Raw genomic sequence first — 20,371 nt, forward strand, 5'->3', positions numbered from 1 at the left:
GGGTGTTATTGTTTACAGTTTACACATAGGGAAACTGAGACTCAGGTTGTATCTGTAAGTCAAGGACACATAGACAAAGAACTGGCAGAGTCTCTACGTGCCTGAAGCTCTTTATTATTGAGCCTTGCAATCAATAGAATCCTCCTGTTACCATTGCCTTTTTTTTCTGTGTAACTGAGGGCATTCAAAGTCTTAGAGGAAGACAAATAAGAGAGCATCTTCTGTGCTAAGTAACCTCGATAACAATCAAACTAATCCACATAGCCTGGCAGAGCTAGGTTGGGAAAGGCCTTGATTATGGCTGTAAGCCCATCATACAGATCCTTGTAAAACAGCATCAGGGAAAGGCTCCAGCCTACAGAAAAAGCAGTTCTTCCCTCTTGTAGTGGAAGAAGTCAGACCAGGCAGGAAACTGAGCTAAAGCATCACACACCAAGGGTATTAGGTGAATAATCTGCCTGGCACTGCTCACAGAAACAAAGCTAGGGCCTCAGCTAAGTGCCACCCTATTTCAGGAGGCAAAACCCCAATTCAGACCCCAGTCGAGTAAAGTACAAGGCAGCAAGTCACAGGTATCTTGCCTACACATCCCACAGCCTCACCATCCAGGCTTGGCATGACTCGCATTCCTGTACTAGGTGGGACCAGAAATCTTAGGTGAGACTAGGGTTAGACTCCCTGGTAGGCAGACAGATAGGGAAAGGGGCCATGACTAAGTAATAAAGGTAGTGAGTTTCCAATGTGGCTTCTTCCTCTCCCTCCTACCTTGAAACAAAAGCCTAGCAGCTTAAAGCAAGGGCTTGTAGGTTTTTGTCTTCCACTGGCAGGCCCCCTGCTGATGGGTGGATTCAACAAGTTAAAGAGATGCTTTAAAGCAGATCAGAGCTTCATACAACAGTTCTGGCCACTTACCCATCCTAACTCTCTTCAAACCAACCAACTCTAAATTAGGGGGGAAGACTCTTTAGAGTCTTTAAAAGCCCAGCCCTCAAGGAGAGACTAGCTTTCTGAGCCTCACTTCCCACACCATATGCCTGTTGGGTACTTCTGTTTCCTCACTCCCAATAAACTCCTTTCTTCAACTGATGATTCTGTCTAGTGCCATCTGAGGTGTTTGAAATTTCTCCACTTCCACCTGTAGCACTGGAGAAATTTCTTGCCTTTTAATTCTGTAACTGGCAGAGAAAATAAACCCAGTCAATACCCTGGACTATATGATTAACAACACGCTTTCTCATATCTAACGGCTGCCCTACCATTTCCTAATACTCCTTCCTCTCCAGCTACAGATCTCTCTTCTGCCTCTCTCAAAGGTGAAGAGGGAACACAACTACTTTGAGATACACATATGTTATTACACACAGAGACACACACAGACACACACAGAGAGTAAATAAATGCAAAGTCCTAGATGACTCTGAAAGCTGATAAGAGTCAGAGGGCGTTGTGTACACTACATACACTGGCTGAAAGCATAATTCAAATCCAGCCCTGGTTAAAAGAACACCAGCCACATGCAGGCCCTGTGCTCAGCACTTTGCCTAAGCAATCTCATGTAACTCTCTCACAATGCTGTGAGGTCACTGTCACTATGTGAATTTTTAGATAAGGAATTAAAAATGCGGAGAGGCACATTAATACCCACACATTCACAGCTAATGAGAAATATATTCAGTACTCAAATATGGAAGTCACTGAAACCCAGGATGTGAAACCACCTTGGTGGGCCCAGCACCCAGGTAGCAGTAATACTGCAATAATATCAGCCAAGGACACCCACTCTATTCCCTTGAGCCCTCTGATGTATGGAAGTCTCCAGAAAAAATGCAATAATGTGACCATCTCGATGCCTTGGGGAAGAGTCAGAAAGTCTGGGAATTACAATGTGCAACAGAATTGGATCACCTTCCTCGGGTATTTTTGTCAATGGCACTCCTGAGACTGCAAGGTGTGAATGAGCAACCGCTATATTAAAAGTTCCTGAAAAAAGCCTTCCTCCCTTGGGCCTCAGCTCCTGAGAAAGAGAAAAGAAGACTGGGGCTGCTGGGCCCCTAGATCTAGGTCTTCCCTAGATCCCTCCTTCACTCTGCATTGTCAAGGTCCAGGAAGCAGATAAAGGGATTGCCTACACCAGCCTTTCCTTTAGATCTGACAGGGTCTCCTGGCTTATAAGCAGAGGTAAGACCAGGAAGAATGTCTTCATGGGGTAACCACAAAGCAAGAATGGGAAAGTCACTAAACACAATGCCTGCCATGCAATAAATGACACCTTCTGCTCAGTGGAAGAAGTACCCTGTAAACCATCGTACCCAGCTCTGTGCCCACAGGGCTGCAATGGCCATCTTCTGTCTATTTAATTGGGTTCACTGAGTCCCAACTTTCTCATCTACAAAATTAGGTGACACTACTTACCTTCCTAACTGTCGAGATGATAAGGACTTCATATAACACACCTCTTAGGGAGCTGACCCATCATCAGTAGTCAACAATTATTGTAAGTTCTGAGGCCTACTCACAAAGTCAACATGCATGAATGGGACCATACATAGCCCAGTGCGTCCTTCAATTTTACAGGGAATGATAGTCCAGAGACAATGCCATCAGAGGTACTACTCTTGTAAACTTGACTTGGCCTTCTGGTGGGTGATGAATGAGAAATTCAGAAAAAGAAAGAAAATATAAAAGGGGGGAGGAGAGGAGACACTCTTTTATGTAGGGCAGGTGGGAAAAGCTTCATAAAGTAACATCTGAAAAGAACTTGTAAAAAGATCAGGGATAGCCACATAGACATACAGAGAGAGGGTTTTTCAGGTCCAGGAAATGGCCCCCTTGAGAGCAGAAGGTGTGTGTTTGAGGCCAGGGTTGCAGAAGCAAACTGATCAGAGAAAACAAAAAAGAAATCATGAAGATTGGAAAGGAACCTGGTGATGCCTTGGAAGCTGAAAATAGGATTCTGGTTATGCTTCAGTGAGACAGGAAGTTGTAATGTCTCTTTAGCCTCTCTGGTTTGGTTGGGCTTGACTCCAAACCTCTTGGTCTAGATGAGACAGCAGGGTAAGAGTGGAGACTCAGTGAAGTAAAGAACAACTAATGGCATGAGCGAGCATATCAGCTTAGATGGGGACCATCCAAAAGGTGATAAGAAATACTTAGATTCTGGATATGTACTGAAGGTGAAGTTAACTGGCCAATTGCTAGACCAGTTCAGTGTAAGGAAATCAAATACATCCAGGAGGACTCAGGGGATTGGGCTTGAGAACCTGGCATATTGGAGCCATATTTTCTAGTGATAAATACATTGTAAAAACCAAGGATAGCTTTAATTTCCCAAGACACTCTTCTAAGTTCTTACCACTTCCATTTCAACAGTCTTGGGTGTGGACAACTGAGCTTTAGGGGATTTCCCGAAGACATGGACTGAATCAAGATTACCCCTTGTGTGAGATCCTACCACAACCTTTAGCCCTACCATAATCCTTTGCCTGCTCAGAGGTAAGGCTGGTCCATCTTAGAAGCCAAGAGTGAAAGTCCAAATGGGGATAGAGCCCAGACAGTCAGCCAGGCATAATCCTGATTTAATTATAAGATCAATCTGACCAGTTTCCCTGCCAGCAGGAGTGTCCCTGGACCTCAACTTGGCCAGCCCGTGGGGTGCAGTTCCTGGACTTGTCAGAGGGAGTTAGGCTCACACATTGCTCCCTGGGCCCCATCCAGCAGGCTTGACTGGTCTTGTCACTGGCCACTCAAAGCCCAACAAGGTTCCATTCTAACTGAAGACTGATCTAGGAAATTGTATTAGTTACTTTTCTTGTTACTGTGACAAAATACGTGAAGAAAAGAAGGGTCTATTTGGGCTCAGGGATTGAGAGCACAGTTGATCATAGTGAGAAGGTTAGGGTGGCAGAAGCCTAAGGCAGCTGCTTTGTTTGGATCCATGGTCAGGAAGCAAATGCTGGTGCTCAACTCACTTTCTCCATCCACCGCCCCACCCCACCCCTGACCATGCAGGAGCCTGACCCTTGAGATGGTGCCACCCACCTTCAGGGTAAGTCTTTCCTCTTCAACTAAACCTCTCTACAAGCATCCTTAAAGGCACACCTAGAATGTGTTTCTGTGGTGATTCTAAATCTAGTCAAATTAACAGCGAATGTGATGGCATGAAACTTGTAGCCTAAGTCTATGGAAACTAGAACATCTAAGGATCCTGGGAAAGGAAAAGGATCATGAATAATGGACTTAACTCATCTGGAACTGACTGAGATGCGGGGTTGGCATGGAGGAGTTTCAAGCACTGAAGAGTTTTTAAGTTCTTGGAAACTTAACAAGATACTTATTACCAGACCAGGGAAACATGGCAGAAAGTCTAGAGAAGGATGCATTCCTGGGTACCTGGGACTCCTAGAAGGATTAAGCATGATCAAAGTGTATTGGAGGACCTGGCTAGAAAGAAAGCTGCAAACTGTAGAAGCCCAGCACACCAGGATCAGGTAGGAAGAGAAAAACAGAAGGTTCCAGTCTGTGTATATAATAGAACACCTGCCTGGGGCTCCTCCCACCCTGAGTCCCCATCACTGTTCCCAGAGTGAGCATATTGAAACATTACATCTTTCCCCAGCTCCAAAATGGGACCACAAATGGCCCATAGATCCTCTCCTAGAATAAGTGCCATGCATTTTTTTTCCAGCCATAGTACCTTTACCAGGCCCATGACCACCTTCCTCTGGGACTCCTTAAAGACAACTCATATCTCCTGTTTCTATCCAATTGTAAAACTCTTCTTGTGTCTTAGGTGAGCAGGGCTATGGAGAAATGATACATCATGAGGAGGCAGAGTCCTTTGAAATTACCTGACTCATATGAATAAGAGGCCTGAGGCCAGCAGCACAGATTGAAGTGGATAATGAGGGGAAGGGCCCAGAATGCTGGACACCTGGATCAGTGCTATCGCTATTTCCCACTGTTTATACACATGGCCCCCTATTCCAAGGACCCCTTTCCTGGTCTCAGTGCCTACTTTTCCAGTAGTAGGTCCTGACCAGCACTTCTCCCCATCTTCCTCACTCTCTCCTTCTCCTGTCTGCACTAGTCAGGTTCTGCACATACGATAAAACATCTAGAAAACCAGCCTACCTGGAGGAGTGGGGAGCTTGGGCGCACGGTTTCAGAGGTTTCAATCCAAGATCACTTGGAGATGTCACTTTGAACTCGGAGCAACACAGAACATCATGAGAGAAACATGTGGCTGAGGAAATTACTCAACTCACAGCGGCAAGAAAGCAAAGAGGAAGGGAAAGGTCTTGATCTGATCTTCAGGAGCACTGATAAACTTTCCTCCCACTAGGCCCCATTTTCTAAAAGTTTCACCACCTTCCGAGAGTGCCATAGGCTCAGGTTCTGGACTTTCATATATGATCCAAATCATATGACAACATGCAGTGTCTCCCTTAGCTTGCAGGATGACAGAATAAGTTAGATGTGTCAACCCCTCCCAGACAAGCGCTTACAATGCTTCTTGCTCCCAGAGGCCCTATAATGTATTCTGCTCGTTCAAACACACTCAGTATATGCCCAGTCCATACAGTGGGTATCCCATCCTCTTAAACAGAGGTAGAAAATGAGCTTCAAACAAGGCTTCATCCACCTATAAAATGCTGTGTGGACACTCGGACTAGGTATGTAAGCTCTTTTCTCTCTAAAAATCTGTGCTTGCTAGTTTTATGTCAACTTGATACAGTCCAGAGTCATTTTGGAAAAGGGAACCTCAACTGAGAAAATGCCTCAACCTGATTAGCCTATAAGCAAGCCCAGGGTGCCTTTTCTTGATGACTGATGTGGTAGGGCCCAGATCACTTTAGGCAGTGCCACCTCTGGGCTGATGGTCCTGGTTATATATAAGAAAGCAGGCTGAGCAACCTATAAGGATCAAGCCAGTAAGCATCATTCCTCCATGGCTTCTGCTTCAGTTCCTGCCTCCAGGTTCCAACTCTGATCTCCTCCACACTTCTCTTAGCGCTGGATTCACAGTGATATATGAGGTAAAATAAACCCTTTCCTCCCTCGGTTGTTTTTAGTTATGGTGTTTGCCACAGCAATAGAAACCCTAACTAAGGCAGAAATTGGTACCAGGAATAAGGTACTTCTGAGACAGACATGACCATGTATTGGGGGACAATTGTAGAGGCATTTGGACTTGGAGGAATACTGTTTATTGTCTTGCTCCCCACTGGGTGTTCAGAGCTTAACAAGCTTTGTGGGCACGTGGAGAATAACGTTGAGAGCTGCACAGATGACAGAGGTCTGGCTTATGAAGTTGCAGAGGGAAGTTTTCTGAGTCCCTTAAAGACTCTATTGGAGCTGTTTAATATTTTGAATTAAGAAACTATTTTTCTGGCCAGCTGGGGCTGAAGAATCAGCCATGATTAACGAGAGAACAGCACCACTTAAGTACTTAAAAACCTTTGCTTTACTGGGACAGTTGGATGCTGGTTAGCTGGAACCAAGAAATTAACAGTGATTAAAAGGAGACCAGCATCACTGAGAAACATAAATCTTGGCTCTTGGATCATAAATATATTTCCTCAGGATCAGCACAGAATATGTGATCCAGAGGGGGCCAAGGCTGTAGCTTGTGCTGCTGAAGTAGAAGCCCCAGAATTGAAGAGGTCATGAAGAGAAGTTGAGCCTTGGTACCATGTAACAGGGTCAGAGTCCCTGAGAAGAGCCCAGAAGAAGGTACTGGTGAAGACACGGCCCGGTTGCAATAGAGACTTCAATATTTTAGAGATGCTGGTACCATGGGATGACCACCAAGGACAGCATCACGTGTGGAGTGAAGCCACCCTGAACCAACCGACATGTGCTGTGAACGACAGAGCCAAAGAAATGTGACTGTCCAATCCCTTTGTAGCCCAGAGGACTATGGGTGAATCCTGGACATTAGACACTAACCTATTCACACTGTTGGAATTTTGTTTTGCTTTGTTCAGATTGTGATTGTTCCCTGGTTTTTCCTTTTTGAAGTATGAAAGTATTTAACTTATTTTTGATTTTACAGGAGTTCAGTTAAGAGACTTTGATATTTTTGAGAGACTTTGAATGTTTTAAAGAGACTGAAATTTTAAAGAGTTTGAATTTTTTTAAGACTACAGGACTTTGAAAAGTTGAAATGTTTTGTATTGTGATATTAATATTAATGTGAGATATTGGGGAGGAACAAGAAAGGTTAAAGTTTAACAGTGATGTGTTTATACATCAAGTTGAAAAATGATCAGTCCTGCTGGCTAGTTTTGTGTTAAGTTGACACAAACTACAGCAATTTTGAAAGAGGAAACTTTAACTGAGAAAATGCCCTATCTGTAGGAATCCTGTGGCACATTGTATCCATTGATGACTGACGTGGTAAGACCCACCTCACTTTTGACAGGACCATCCCTGATCTTGGAGTTCTGGGTTCTATTTTAAAAAAAGAAGAAGAAGATAACTAAGCAAGCTGTATGGAACCAGCCAGTCAGCAGTGTCTCTCCATGGCTTGTGTTTCAGTTCCTGCCTCCAGGTTCCTGTCCTGAGTTCATGTCCTCAGTGATAGACTTCACTCTGTGAAGTGAAATGAACTGTTTCTTCACAGGAGTTGATTTTAATTATGATAGTTTTATTTGTGTGTGTGTGTGTGTGTGTGTGTGTGTGTGTGTGTGTGTGTGTGTTTTAAATTCTTTATAATGTGTATGGTGTTTTGCCTGTATGCATGTCTTTGTACCGCATGCACACAGTGCCCGAATAGACTATATTCCTGTAACTGGATTTACACACAGTTGTGAACCACAGGGTGGGTGCTGGCAATCAAACCCAAGTCCTCTGGAAGAACAGACAGGATCTTAATCCCTGAGCCATCTCTCCAGTTTCCTAGTCATAATGTCTTATCCTAACAGTAGAAATCCTAACTAAGACACCATCACACTCCTGTGATAGGGCCGAAATGTGACCATAGGTCATTTCTACCTCAGTTTCTTCTCTTAAAGAATGAAGAGATGGAGCTGTGCTGATCCAGAGACTTCTCTGAGAAGTCAGTAGGGCTGCAATATTTCCACACCAGGTATAGATTTAGATTTATTTGCAAGCTCACTGAGTGAGGTTGAGGCAGTTCCTTCCTTCTGTGAAACTGGGCCATCCTACCTGTGAAGTACTAGTGTGAAGATTCACTGACAGGACCCTGCATTGCTAATCTTCCTCCATTCCTTGCAATTCTACAGAGACTGGAAACAGTACAAATCCAAGTCCAGTTTCCTCTGGATTAACGCTCCAGAACACTGACTCCACCCAGCATCATTTCACGTTGCTCAGTGGCTCCTGAGACTAGATCTCTTCCTTTACCTTAGGAGACCCAGCAATAGCCCACAGATAATAATATAGCTAACCTCTGATCCCCAGAGGTCCCTACTGACAGAGCAGTCCCGGCCAGGCCTACCTCTGCCAGCTGGAAGGAGGTAAAGATGAAGACCAAAATGAACCTTGCAGTCTTGTTTCCCACCCTCCATGGGGGCTCTCACATTCTCATTATAGTCTGAGCCTTGCAGGAGCAGAGAGGTCTGGACCATCATTCCCTTCTGCAGGTGATGGAAGTGGGGTTCAAAGGCACAAAGAACCTTGTCAATGTAACATACAAACGGATAGAGAGCCTGATATAAGCAGAGGTAGCCAATGCATCATCATGTCCTAATGTGCCACAGCCATCCTGGGAGGCATAGTTGACCCATTGATAGGAGATCCTGAGACCCTGTGTGTTCCCTGAACTTCAAAATGCAGACAGCTAACATGAGAACTTAGGCTCTGACTCCTAGCCCAGCGCCTACCCCCTACCAGGCTTGGGACTCTTTGAAGCTGACCACAGAGTAATCAATCAAGCAGCTGCATTTTCATAAATAACACAAGTGCCAGACCTAGATCAGGTCAGAGAGCACAAGGACAATAGCAAATAGTGGACAGCTTCAACCTGTCAGTCACTGTGTGTACAAAGCTGAAGGGGCTGCAACACAGAATGAGTTACTGAAGGCGGCACAGCTAAAAGGTACTGATGTCACCTTCATCACTGACAACCTTCTGCCCTCGGCTCAGATGCCACCATTGCAGGCAGGTCTTTCCTAAACAGCTTTTCCATATAAGAACTCCATGTTCTTGGCAACGAATCTCTGTTTATTTTCTTCTGAACATTCATCACAACCCACAATCTGCTCCATGTATTTATTCCCCTGTTTATTTTCTGACTCTCCCACCAGAATATAAGCTCCAAGAGGACCTTGTCTTGATTCCTGTAGAGTAGAGTCCCTAGTATAGAGCCTAACATAAGAGATTCTCGTTTAGTGTTTGTTGAAGGCATAAAGACTTCCACTGACCAACAGGAGTCTAGCAGGAGAGCCTCACCACTGGCTAAGCTTGGGTATGTGAAAAGGAAACTACTGATGGGAAAAACTGAGGTTTTGGAACAAGCTAGGCCTATATTCCCAACTCTAGGTGGACCAACAATGTAGCCCCGGGTAAGTTATAACCTTGGGATTTATTACTGGCAAAGTGAATCAGTTTGACTTGCTAACAAGGGCTGCAGTGAGGTTTAAATAAGCTAATAGATTGTGAATGTCAAGACAGAATGCCAGGGGTCCTCCTCTCCTCCCTCTCCTTGCTAGCAGCGAGTATCCAAACTCCAGGCTGGGAAAGGTGGAGGACCTCACTTGGGTTAAGGTGGCTGCTGCTGGCCCAGCCTGGAGCCTGTTACTGCACCCCCACCCCATGCATGCAGCAGCCAATTTCAAACTATGTAAATATGCCAGGCTGCCTCCTCAGCAAGGGAACAGCTATACTTAGTGCAATTTGCATGTATTTTAAGCTGACTTGTTCCAGGCAAAGAAGCCGATTCATGAATTTAATAACATTCAGTTTCCCAGAATGTCAGCAGTGGAAAAGACGTCAGAGACCATCTAGCCTAGACCCTCCTTTAGCAAAGGGGATGCCAAAGGCAGTGGTGTGTCCAAAGTCATGCAGCTGTGAGGGATATGAGCCAGCAGAGACCCTTGGCTTCCAATCACAAGTCCAGAGATCTTTTCAGGGCTTTCCATATGCCATTCTATCCACCTCCGGGACTCATTTAAGTAGGGTATGGTTTTCAGTCTTGGACCATCAAGTTCCCTGAACTTGAGCCTTTAAGATAGCCTTGAAGGCAGGAGTGAGGCTGCAAGGGTGAATGAAGGTAGACAAAGGAGCCATTAAGGGGCAGGCCACACACTAAACACAAAGCAATACAATGGAGACCAAGTCCATAAATCCTGCCAAGGCATGGAGTGAACATACAATGAAGTCTTCTAAGCATTCCCCACTCCCCCGAATAGCCCATTAAGATGATGCATTAGATCATCCAGGGATTTACCTAGAGCATATTTTTAACTCTAGCCGACAGCAATTGCATTTGCCTGCCCAGCAAACCTGCTCCCTTCTGGTAACTGCACATGGTTGTTGCTTTATGGGAATAGTCTCTCACTACAAAGTAAACTGGGACTGTCAATCAAAGGGCCTTAAGGGTCCTGCCATAGTGCTGGGCTTGGGACTTAGATCCAATCTATTCCCTGGTTTAGAGGTGGTCATGTGACCCAAACAATTGTTTGCAGAGAGTGAGATGTGTGAGCTAGTCTCCTGAGAGAGAAAGTGTTGTTCTTTGCTCTGTAGCAAGCTATGGGAGCTGTGGGATGTTGCAAAGCCAGTGCCAACAGCAGCTGCCTCTGCGGCCACAGGGGGAGAGACTGTCTGTGAGAGACATCAGCTATAATGGAGAAGAGAGAGATGCAGAGACGGTGCACGGATAACAACACAGAACAGTCTGTATCTAGGTGCACCAGCTTCACCGCCCTGAAGCACCCTTGTCTCCTCAAGCTGGCTTGGGTTGGGTTTCTTTACTAGACTCTGAAATACTCCTAACTGAGACTGTAAGCCACATCATCTCCTGAAGTAATAAATCCCATGAACTGACCTCCATCCCTGTAAGACAGCACTGCTCTGTATGAGAAATTATTAACTGATCTTCTTAAGCACAGAGAGAGTTTTCTCATTCTGATTAAGTATTTGTACCTGGAGCCTACGCCTGAGTGATAAGGACTTAGTCACTTAGATATTCTAAATTTTTTCTGAAATTATCATTATTATTATTACTATTATTATTATTAACCTGGTTTCATGAAGTAGGCTTGTGATAGTCAAGTATATTTATCATGGTCACCTAATACTTAGATGTCAGAAGCGGCCTCAAATCTAGGTATTGTTACTCCCAATGCACTAGTAGAAATGTGAAATGATGATAATAAAGGTGATTGCGTCTGTAATTGTAAGCACTCTCTGTATGCCAGGCACTGTGCTGTGCACATCTCCTGTATCGATGACTCCTCCCAGTAACCTTGAAACTTGACAGCAGATAAAACTGAAGCTCAGAGTATTTTGTTGATTCACCTAATAGTTAGGGGGAGCTGGGGCTGGCTCTCGCCACAGTGCTGCTGCCCCTCACTTCAGGATGCAGGCTTTGAATGTAATATTTGCATCTGCCCAGACTCTAACTGAACTTATGGATGCACGTAACAGGATTGGTCTCTCCTCTCCTGCCCAAAGTACCCCCCTCCCCCAGCCTTGAAGTTATCTCCAGTATCTAAGTTGAAGGTTAGATATTGGGTTATTCACAAATATTGGGTTACTTCAGTTATACTGATCTACACAGGCACAAACTCCGTCACCTGGATCCCACCCCCCCCCCCGAAACTAAGGCCAGGCGACAGGGCTGCCTCTGAGACTCCTTTGTTCACTGCTTCCAGAGGTTAACGAAGTATTACCCAGAGGTTGACCACAGTACCCACCAGACTCCATGCCTCTAGCTCTTGTGAGAGCTCCGGGAGCCCTACCTGGAGGCATGCTGGGCTGTGGGTCTCAGAGGGGTGGGCCATGACTCCACTGCATTTATTTACAGAGCAAGAATGGTGCCCGCCTGGAACACTGGCACACTGCCCACCTTCCAAGAATAGCTCAGTGACCTAGGCCAGAAAGGCCCCATATTTGGCAGAGGGAAGAAAATCTTTACGCAGAGAGCAGCAGAATGGTCGAGAACTGCTGTCCTTTGTCAAAATTCCTTCTCCTCAGGCTCCAGACTCCAGGCCCGGTCTCTGGGGATGCTTCCTGTCCCCTGCCAAGGCCCTGGATATCCCTCAGAGTAGCAAACAGTTAACAAAGGACTGCTTTTCTGTTGGCTGTGGCCTGCCTGAGATGCCAAGAGAGCATGTAGGTAACCACCTGGCAGGCACAAACTTGGTCTTTGGTCACCTAGCTGGCCAGACGGTCTCTCAGGCTGGAATTGGCCTAATAATGCCAAGTCTGCTCTGGAAGGAAACATCCAGAACAGCAGACACAAATGGCTCCATCAGGGCCGAGCCAATGAGATGTTCCATAATGCCTGCTGGGGTCATTTTGTCCAAACTTTAGCCCCTACATTAAGTCACAGATGCTGTTTCATAAAGTCCATAAAAAACCTCTAGTCTGAGGGTCTACCCTTCTTGATCCTTGCCCTTTGTGTGCCTCCGTGCCTTATCACCAGATCCTCAAGTGATGGAAGACAGCTTGTAGGAGTGGACAGAGCACCAGCTCTCTCATCTGTATGAAAAGGATGATACTGTCTGCCTCCCCTGGACAGATAGCTATAAAAAATTTAAAAGTATCTGTATACAAACTGTCTGGGATGGGTCAGTGCTCAATAAGAGCCAGCTATTATCACTTTTGTTATTATTCTCAAACTTCACTCTGTTAATATCCAGTCTTTCTCCCACTAGACTTCACATCTTCCACAGCTGTTTTCCTGATTAAGCATTTCTCTGTGCAAGCCCTTGCCTTCCTGAGGCTTCTGGAGACACTGATTGCCACATTCTCACCTACTGAGTCCAACACCTGCTGGTATCCTCAGGCTGTTTGACCAGGCATGCCTGCCTTCTCCTCTGGCCTGACGTTAGAAAGACTTTTACACCACTTCCACCCCTACACAGCAAGCTATCAGAATGTTCATGAACACTCACACCATTTGTGAAAACAGACTCAAAGTTAATCATAACCCCAAAGGTCAAACAGAACCATAAAACTTCTGAGAGACTAAGGAGAAAAGTCACAAGTCGCCTGTCACAAAGCGCTCAGAGCTCAGAGGTGTCAAAAGCATGCTCCATATCGAAAAGTTGATGAGTTGAACTCTGCTGAAATAAAAACCATTTGCTCTGTGAACAAGATGGATGAGGCTGAAAAGAAAGACCACGTGCTGGGAGAAACACTTTCAAATTGCATGTCTGTCGAAGAACTGTGTCTAGTTTGCATTTTTTAATTCTCAAAACTTGATAATAAGAACACAAACAGCATCATCCAAAACTGGGGAAAACATTTGAACAGACTCTACTGCACACACACACACACACACACAGTGGGATTCAAACATTCAACTGGAAAAGAAGCCCATGAAAAGGTGATCAATTACCTTAGGAAAGATGCACATTAAAACTACATATGAAATACTACCACACACCTATCAGAAATGGTGTAAAAGATCCTGCCAATCTCAAGTGCTGCATCTGTGGAACAACTGGACCCCACACAGCTGGCAGACTATGCAGCCACTTGGAAAATAACCATTTCCTATAAAGCCAGACATACAGATAACCCAGTAATCCCACCCTTGGATATTTCCCCAAGAGAAAGAAAAATGTAAATGCTCACACAGACCACTGTGTGAATAATTACAGGTGCTTTATTTGCAATCACTGTGAGCTGGGAACAGCTCACGTGTCCTTCAGCCAATTACTGAATAAGCAAGTCAGTGCGTTCAGCAATAAAACAAAATGAACTCTGTATGCACACAGTGACATCAATGAACCTCAAGTGCATTTTGCTAAGCAAAAGCAGACAGGACCCAAAACCTTTATAACATATCTCTTCATTTATTTTTCTGGAAAACAGCCAACTATGGGACAGGGAATGGTCTCTTCCAGAGGGTAGAGCGGGAGCCTTGGGAGGAACTGGCTACAGAGGGTGGACCAAAGGGAGTGATTCAAGGTGATAGACCTGCTTTGCATTGGTCAGAATTTACCACAAAAAGTGAAAAGAGAAGAGAACTAAAACAGAGAGTCATGGAGGCAGTCTGGTAAGTGAAATGAGTCAGGCTCCAAAGACAAATGCTGCATATTTTCTTATATGCAAAATCTAGAGTGGGGGAGGGGCGTGAAATCAAAGGGGGCCTATTTGGAGGGAGGAAAGATAAGAGAGCAAAGGCCGAGTAAATAGGATCAAAGTATGTTGACTATACATGCCACACTGTTTTGTTTTATAAAATTAACATATACTAGCAATCTATTTTAATTTTTAAATATTAAAAATATAAAATAGCTAAAGATAAATAACCAAATACCAAGTGAGTTATTTAAATGCTTTCAAGAAGATGTCAGACAGGACAGTGGAAATTATGAAGTAAGAGAGGACAATAAATATTAAAATATAATTAACAAAACTACCCAAAGACAAAATAAATATCATTGCCATTTGCAGAGAGAATAGATAGTAAAACTGATAAAGAAATTTTAGAGACAGTAAAATAAAACTTTCCTGAAAAGCTTTCGTATCAAAAAGCAGTCACAGGGAAGGTGCATAGCATTCCAGGAAGTAAGAATATATGAAGAGCAATCTATAGCTAAACATTCTACTGAAAGTATTGAACTTCAAGGATAAAGAATCATAGAATATTAGAAAAGAAGTTACATATGATGTGAAAATATTAATTTCTTAGTTTTTAACTTCTTGCCCATGCTAGATGTGAGTTGCTTCAGATAAAGTAATGAGCAGAGCAAAGGTTGTTGTTGTTGTTGTTGTTGTTGTTGTTGTTGTTGTTGTTCTGTTTGTTCATATGCTTTGGTTTTGCACAAAGACAGGGTTTCTCTGTGTAGCCTTGGCTGTCCTGGAACTCACTATGTAGACCAGGTTGACTTCAAACTCAGAGATCCACCTGCCTCTGCCTCTGGAGTACCAGAATTAAAGGCATATGCCAGGATTGTGGAGCTCAGAGCAGAGTTGTTAATCCAGAGAGTATCCTTCCAGTGAGAGTAAAGAGGCAAGGAGAAGCATCAGTCTCCACAGTCTCAGTGATGAGGCACACTAATCCACCATGTTCAGAGAAAGGGTGCTAACAGGGGTTTATTTTCTACTATAGAGGTGATTAGGAAAAGTCTCCTGCTAGTCAGTTGCTTATTGTGTTTTAACCATGTTTTGTTGATCCTTGAAACAGCATGCAACATCCCATGTCTGAAAGAAATGAGGAGGAAGCAACCGGGTAGATGAAATGAGCCAATTTAAACCAGATTAGATTATATTAAAGGTTTATTGGGAAGCTTCTCTGGTGGGCCAGTTCACTGGCCCCAAGGACCAAGGCCAGGGAAGTCACCAAAGAGTTTGGGGGTGAGGGTGTAGAGGAGGGAGGAAGAGAAAAAGAGAAAAAGGGCACTCACACAGAGAGAGAAAAGAGGAGGAGAAGAGGAAGGGAGGGAGAGACCAAAATGTCTGGATTACATAGAGAGGAACCTCTAGAGAAAGGGCAGCCTAGCCCCTGAGCTAGAAAGTTCAGGGTTGGAGGCAAGGTATGCCAGGTGGGGACTGAGGGATGCTGGGAGAACCTGGAGGCCAGGTGTGCTTTGGTATGTAAAATATGTACCTCAATCCCTTGTCCCAGGGTCTAAAACCAAACGGTCAGGAGAATATCTGGAGAATAGACTACTCTGAAAATTAAGTAAATAAGAAAAGAAAAATCCTGAGTTGGGATGCTGCATGCTGTTTCAAGTATCAACAAAACATGGTTAAGACACAGTAAGCAATTGACTAGTAGCTGGCAGAAATGATGTCAGAAATGTCACCGGAGTAGGATAATCTATGGTCTTAGGGGATATATTTATTCTAAATGGGATGGGACCTACGAGAGGCTTCAGGCCAGATGATGATACAGTTTGATTTTTAAAAAATGGTAGGATGAGATAAGACAGGGAAAAACAGAAGCAAGAGATTAGTTAGAAGGCACAGTATAAGATAGTATCAAGTTTCTTTGATATTGTTTTCAGTCCTTTACATATTCTAGACATTCAATCTTTATCAAATGAATGGCTGCTAAATTTCTTTTCCATTCTATAAGTTGTTTCTTCATGCAATTGCCTCCTTCTTAGTTTCATATGACCTCATAAATGTTCACAAAGATGAAACTGCTGATTGTCCCGATGTGGTTTCCTCATGCTGTGTGCACATGTGAAATCATCACACAGCAACCCCCAAATATGTCCAATTAAAATACAATAGTAAAAATAGGTACTGAAAAAGCTGTATGGAAGACAAGGTGACTTGGGCTGAGACAGACAGTGGAGGAGATGTGGAGGGACTTGAATTTGCTTTATTTTGAAGTAAGGTGATTGACTTTGCTTAAGGACTAAAAATGAGGTTTGAAAAGACAGTGGGGGAACAGGGATAGTGGGGGGAAGGGAAGTCAGTTTGGGGCCACAGTAACTTTGCATATTCAGACTATCAAAAAAAAAAAAAACCCCACAGGCTTCTCCTTGCCTACACTCAGTCCCACAAACAGCAGGGATGGCCATAGGCTTCTAAAGAGACAAAAAGCATCCTTAAGATAACTAGGCATCTCTGCATTTGGGGGCCAGAGGTAGGCAGATCTATGAGTTCAAGGTCAACCTGGTCTATATAGGGAGCTTTAAGACACATAGCATGGGCTACATAAAGAAACTCTATCTCAAACAAACAAAAATATACCCAGGTATGCCCCACTTCCAAGTGATATCATCACGCATACAAAATTAGGGGCCTTTCTCAAAAAAGAAACAACCAACCTGGACAAATCTTACCAACCAAATAGTAAATCAAAATAATTCAAAGAGCAAACTTGTGGTTAAACAACCACTGTCAGTGAGCATTTCACTGTAGTCCACAGCCCACAGACTAAACAATTAGAAATTATAACCAGAGAACAGAAGAAGTGTGTTCTTAAGTTCAGCAGCATCAAACTAACACACGGAATAAATAGATGCTCGTGATGTGGTAAAGAAAAGAACAACACGCTGGTGTCTTCATGTTTCTTAACAACTGTCTAAAATTAAAATCTTGCTTGAAATTTTATTCCGTCTTCTTAATGTTTGTATTTTTTCTTAATCTTACAGGTTATCTTAGGAAACAACATTTCTTGTTTAAAAGGAAATCTATCTAATGTTCAGAAGTTCTTTGTCATATCCTGAGTTTCTTAATGTATTATTTAAAATTCTAGTTAAATTAAATTTAATACATTTTGGTGAAATGCTAAATATTCCAGCTAGATTTCTTTTTGATAAAATCATTTTCTCCATTTCAGTGTGCCCATCCATGTGCCTCCTATCTATGAATAACTACATAGATAGAAACTTACTTCAGGTGGTTAGCTCAGACTTTTACTAATGATTCTTTAGGGGTTAGTATGAATTGGGTAATTTACTTAAATTATTTTTTGAAATATTTTATAATAGTTCAAATTTGTAATTTGAATTTTCTTTTTAATCTTTTTATTTATAAGCATTTTCTAATATTTACAATATTCAAATTTTTTTATAATTGCTTTTATATAGGCAATAGAGAAAATTCTACTAATATTTAAAACTAAGTAGCAGACATAGTCTCAGAAGGTGAGAGAAGAACAAAATGTAGGAGACTGGAGAAATGAAACAGTTCCATAGCCATCAATCATCCAGTCTCTAGCCACCATCCAGTTCCAGCTCTCCATAGCCATCATCCAGTCCCACGTTTCCTGGACATATACATGAGCTCCATAGGAGGAAGTCATTGACCAAAGTCATTTGCCAAAGTCATGAGTCATTGATCAAGGTCATGAGGGAGTTTTAGGGAACCCAGAGCTTCCCATGCTGAGGAAATTTTGTACCACAGAGGTTCAGAGTTGGGTGTGCTATGCAGCTAGGACTGAGTGTGTATTGTAGAAGGTAAGGAGAAGAAGCTGGGCACTCCATTGTCTGAATAAGAGACTATGGACAATCTCCACTTTCTTTCATCAGCCATGATATTACATGAGCTTTTAAAACTCTAAGAAGCTAGGCACTAAATGGAAACAGTGTAAAGTCTACGCCACAGTTAACGAGGTTCTTATGTGATGAGTTGGCACATCTGGTGTCAGAAAGATGCCCAGCAGAACCTCACACAATGTCCCGGGAGCAACTTCAATAAGTCTCCAGGAAGCAGAGTCTTGGAAGCTGCATGGTGCCCATGATGGTCCTGTCCTGATCAGCATTCTTGGTGGCCATTTGGATGAGGCAATAGATGGAGTACAGACCAAACCTGAGATGGCATGAAGCCACAAAAGATGTCAGTGTCCATCTTCTTAAAAATACTTAGGCTGAAACAATGTGCTGAAGAATAACAAGATCAGCTGAATAAATGGAAAATGGGAAATGCCTACCTTGGGAACATTTCCCCAGGCAAGGACTCCAGAGCTTTAGTTGACTCATACCCTTATAACCTACTCAGATTCAAAAAGACATTACTTGCAGATCCACACACACTGTCCTCACTTGAGCTTTCCAAAATATGCAGTCGCTTCTGCCTTCATTGCCCTTCATCTTCATCAAGGTGCACACTCCTCAGTATCCAAGTGCCAGTCAGCTACTTCAAAAAGCCTCTACCCACTAATACTCTTCTGCCGTGTTTATAGCTATAATCCCAAAGCTGTCACAGCTCTTTGTCTGTTTGCTATAAGTTCTTTTGCCCTGTGTTCCTATCACTGATAGGATACCTAGTACACATTAACTATTTAATAAATATCTGATAAATGAATGGCTAGAAGGGATGAAGTGCAGTGGAAGATGCAAGAAAGGCCTAGAGACAAATGGCCCACATTTTGTTTCCATGCCCTCCCAACATCACAGTCTCTCACTAATCCAAGCTCAGAGATAGAACCTCAGCGTGATGGTGCTTCTGAGGTTTCTAAGCAGAGCTGAAAGTTATGAATTTAGTGTTCTCACAAATGATGAGCAAATGAGGTTGGCTGCTCTAGACAAGGTTGCCTTCGTGGGCTTCCAGAATGATCACATAGGTCCCTACTTGCCTTAAAGGTCTGCCATTGGCATCTTGAAATGGTCCAATTTTGAAAACGTTTCTTGGAAATTGTATTTTGCACGGGGCCGTACAAAGATGTAGTGAATCCTGCTTATGTACTATAACCATTGAATGACTATGACCCTTTGATGAATAGTGAAATCATCAATTTGCATCTCATCTTTATCAATTCATTGCACAAATACAAGCCTATATTTTATGTAATTGTCATCATAAATGCATAAGACCTAGCCCCTTTCCAATTATTATTTTGTACACACACACACTTGTCTATACCTTCACAGGGTTTCCATATCTGTCATTTTTAATATTGACATCATATTCTAAAATGTAAATACACCATGAGCATTAGGCCAAGCTTCAATATTTTGGCATTTGGGCTGCTTCCAGTTTTTATAAATAGCATTTGTAAGGGCAGCTAAGTACAAATTCTTTTCTTTTGAGCTTTTTTTTTCCCCTTTGAGTATATTCTCAGAAGTGAAATGATCCAGTCAAGGGTTAGAAATAATTTTATAGTACTTAAATGTTATTAGATTATTCTCTTGAAAAACTGGATCAATTTATGGAGTACTCAACAATATGCACATGTAACTGCTTCTAAAGTAATGAAATAATAATTTTACTAGTTTAATAGGTGCATAATGACTCTTAAAATTGAAAATAGCTTAAATGTTCAGTGGTAAGAAAACAGAGTTTTCAAAGCATGATAAATCATTAGAAGTTTTTTAATATGGTCAGTAAAGTCAGTTCTTAAAGCACTCACATCCCCTGGCCTGGCTCATGATCAGTCCCCCTTTTTCTGGCATCAACTAATTTGTTATGTTCAGTGGCCTTAAGCATGGAACTCCCAATTAGTAGAATGTCTGTGTCCCATCTCTGCACTACAGCGACAGACAGGACAAGGTGAAGTCCTGGTACCACATCTCTAACTCTGTTCCTCTCTGTAACATCCCACACCCCCCAATTTTACCTGTGAAAGGTAATATCAGCCAGTTTCACAGTGTTGAGAGGACATATGGTTTTAGTTGCTGTCTGTTGTTATAATGAAACACTGACCAAAAGTATCTTGGGGAGGAAAGAGTTTACTTGCCCTACACTTCTCTATCATTGAGGGGACCCAAGGTAGAAACCCACGACTGGAATCTGGAGATAGAAACTGAAGCAGTGACCTTGGAGGAATGCTGCT

This window comes from Arvicanthis niloticus, chromosome 4 (assembly GCF_011762505.2).
Source record: "Arvicanthis niloticus isolate mArvNil1 chromosome 4, mArvNil1.pat.X, whole genome shotgun sequence".
Classification (NCBI taxonomy): Eukaryota; Metazoa; Chordata; class Mammalia; order Rodentia; family Muridae; genus Arvicanthis; species Arvicanthis niloticus.